The following is a 3359-nucleotide window of genomic DNA, read 5'->3' as shown; positions in this document are numbered from 1 at the left end:
AGATTTCCACAGACGGTGCCAAATTTGATCATGTCTAAGACTTGCGGAGATGATGCGCTGGGCATGGTGGATGAATGATTGACTGTCAGAAGTATTTTCTCTAAAAAAAAATGCTTCTCTTTTTATCCTCCGCACAAGGAGACGATCCAACAAAATGTCAGTGCCTAGAAACCAAGGAGAAGTCCCTGGTGAAGGCTCTTCGACACTCAAGTCAATCCCAGTTTGAACAAATGGAAGAACATTCAGAACATATGTATGAGAGTAGAGTTGCAGATGTCAGTGAGCGTACCTTCATCACGGAGAGAACTTCCCTTTTATATACCACCTTACCTAACCTCTACAATCATGAGGTGGCATAAATGTGTCAGAGTTTATTAAGAAGTTCACCATAATTGTTCTAAGAATCTTTATTTTACCTACATGTATACCCCTTTTATCATTTACAGCTTATGTTATTGCTGAGGTTGCCGAAGGAATATGCTGTTATTATTGGTCTACTGCTGGAAGACATGATGGTCCCTAAAGAAGTTCTAGAAGAATATTCTCTAACACAAAATTGATATTATGACAAGTTGTTAGGATATTGTCTACTAAGCATAATCTGACTGATCCTTAAGCTTGCCACCCTATTGAGATGATGTTGTCGGTTGAATATATCTTGGCTAGTCTTTAAGTCGGCTGCCCTGTTAGGCTGATGTAGTTTGTTGAATATAACTGAGCCGATCTTTAAGATGGCTATCTGGTGAGGATGATGTTATCTGCTCAGCATAACTCGGTCGATCCTTAAGACAGCTGCCCTGTTGGGGCGTTCAGTTGTATTTTGCATAAGTTGCTTTATCGTATGTTATACTACATGTATCTCGATCGATCCTTAATCTGACCACCTCGTTATGCTACTGTTCATTGAGTATATTTTGGCCAGTCTTTAAGCTGCTCTGTTATATTTTGTAGAGCCTTGAGACATTTGTTTGAGAGTGATATAGTGTCATAGTCATGTTGGAAATCCTCTCAAGAAATAATACGGTGCCTCATGCTTCCTAGAAGTCCTTCTAATAACATATGATTTGCTTAAATCCTGCTTGGGTGGTAATATGAGGATAGGTACTGCAGGCCCAATCATCCTTTTCCTGCCTGAGCTTATAATGGGTTACCTAGAGAGGCAATTATGTTCTGAGAAGTTCAGTTAGTATATTGAGATAAACTACGTCATGTCATTGCTCGGCCGAATTTTTATATGGCTAGGGTATGTATACTCATCCGACTCTGAGACTAGATGGATGCACACGCACACTGTCACTTATGATTGATATATTATGGAGTGAGTCGATCATTCTAGCTGATATGTAAGGCCAGCCAACTTTAAACTTGACCACCTTAAGATCTGGTCGCCCTTGAGACTCTAGACTCCCCAGTTCCCTCAGATTAATGGTTGATCATCTTTTTTCGACCCAATTATAACTCGATTTAGTGGAATCTAAGAAGCTTAGCACTGGGTGATTTAAATCAAAGTCGGATGAGGGGATTTTACTAGCTCCTTCTAGAGTATGACTGCCACCTCATATTAACTTTGATTATCTCATCACCTGGACTTGGACGACCACGTTACCTTCTCGGTCCACTTATCACAACTCATATCAAATATAATAGATGATGATCAAATTAATTAAGCAATAATTAATATAATTCTAAAACTATCCATGTCTTTATAAGATTGTAAAGATTATGCTACAAATAAGTTCAATATCAAATAATCCATCTCAATTTGGTTTTCTTTATTTTTATATTGTTTTCTTCAATATCTATAAGTGGAATAGAGCGGCTACATACTTTCCTTTCTTGATGGTAAATATCCTTTTCTAATACTCTCCAAGTCAAGTTTTAATTTTTGATGGAGAGCATTTATGATTATTAGAGTAGTCAAATGGAAACATTTCCCATCTCACAGGATCTCTGGGAAATAATTGAATAAAGCTATGAAGAACCACAAACGACTCCTACGGCATGGACAAATACTCAATAAAAAGCACTACGATACATCTAGCAAGGATTGAGTAAGTCAATTTTTCCTCACATTTTTTGTATTAAAAAGGCTAAGGATGCTTGAGAAGCTCTGAACAAAGAATTTTAAGATTTGAAGAAAATCATTGTCATCAAATTATAGACTCTCTGAATTAATTTTGGTAATTTGTCCATGAAAGAAACTGAAAGGGTATGTGATTTTCCCCCCAAAAATTATTGAGTAGTAGATTGATTAGAAGTTGTGGTAACAATAGTGAAGAAAAGAAAATAGTTGACAAAATTTTAAGGATTTTATCGTAAAAATTTCAACATTTTGTTACTGAATCTAAAAACTTGTCTACACTCACTATGTATGAACTAATGGATTCTCTTAAAGCTCATGAGAATAGAATGGCTAGATATACAGAAGAACCATTAGAGCAGTCTCTTCAATCCAAAATGAATGTAACAGACAGGTAGAATGAAGATCGATCAAGACAACCAAAGTATCAGCATTGGAATTCTAATTCAAGAGGCGAATCAAAAGGAAAGGAGTGGAGACAAATCAATTTAGCAAAAAGATTTGGTCATATATGCAAAAAGAACATAGTAACTTTATCTTGCTGCAACTAAATGTATTCTTAGATATGTACAACGAACTAAGAATTATGGACTAATATTTGAAGCTAAAAAGATAGTGAATTGCATGATTTTTCTGATAGTGATTGGGTAAGTTTAATAGATAATCACAAGAATACATCGGGCTATATTTCCTTCATAGGAACAAAACCTATTTCTTGGTCATCAAAGAAGCAAAATGCTATGGCTATGTCTTCTACCAAGACTGAGTATATATCAGCATGTGGAGCAGCATGTGAAGATATCTGGTTAAGGAGAATCCTCGAGGATATGAAGCAAGAACAATTTGCGCCAACTATATTCTTATGTGACAATATGTCTAATATTGCAATGATGTTTTTTACAGTCACATAAAGCACATCGAGTTATAACATTACTTCATCATAGAGTTAGCAAGCAAAAGAGAAATTGAATTAGTTTTATACAAATCTTAAGATCAAGTAGTAGATATTTTCACAAAGTCATTTTCAACCAAAAAGTTTCTCTACTTTTGTGAAAAATTGGAGTATTAGATCTCTCAAAATTAAGAGGGAGTGTTAAAAGTTAATTTTGAGAATTAATGCACATGCAGGTATAGAATTAAAATAGATGCATGCATTGTAAGGTTTCATGAATCTAATAGATGAAGATCAAATTAATTAAGCAATAACTAATGTAATTCTAAAATTATCCATGATGTCTTTATAAGATTGTAGTGGTTATGCCGCAAATAAGTTCAATAT

Source organism: Zingiber officinale, chromosome 7B, assembly GCF_018446385.1.
Source record: "Zingiber officinale cultivar Zhangliang chromosome 7B, Zo_v1.1, whole genome shotgun sequence".
In the NCBI taxonomy this organism is placed as follows: domain Eukaryota; kingdom Viridiplantae; phylum Streptophyta; class Magnoliopsida; order Zingiberales; family Zingiberaceae; genus Zingiber; species Zingiber officinale.
Note: the sequence above shows the minus strand (reverse complement) of the source record.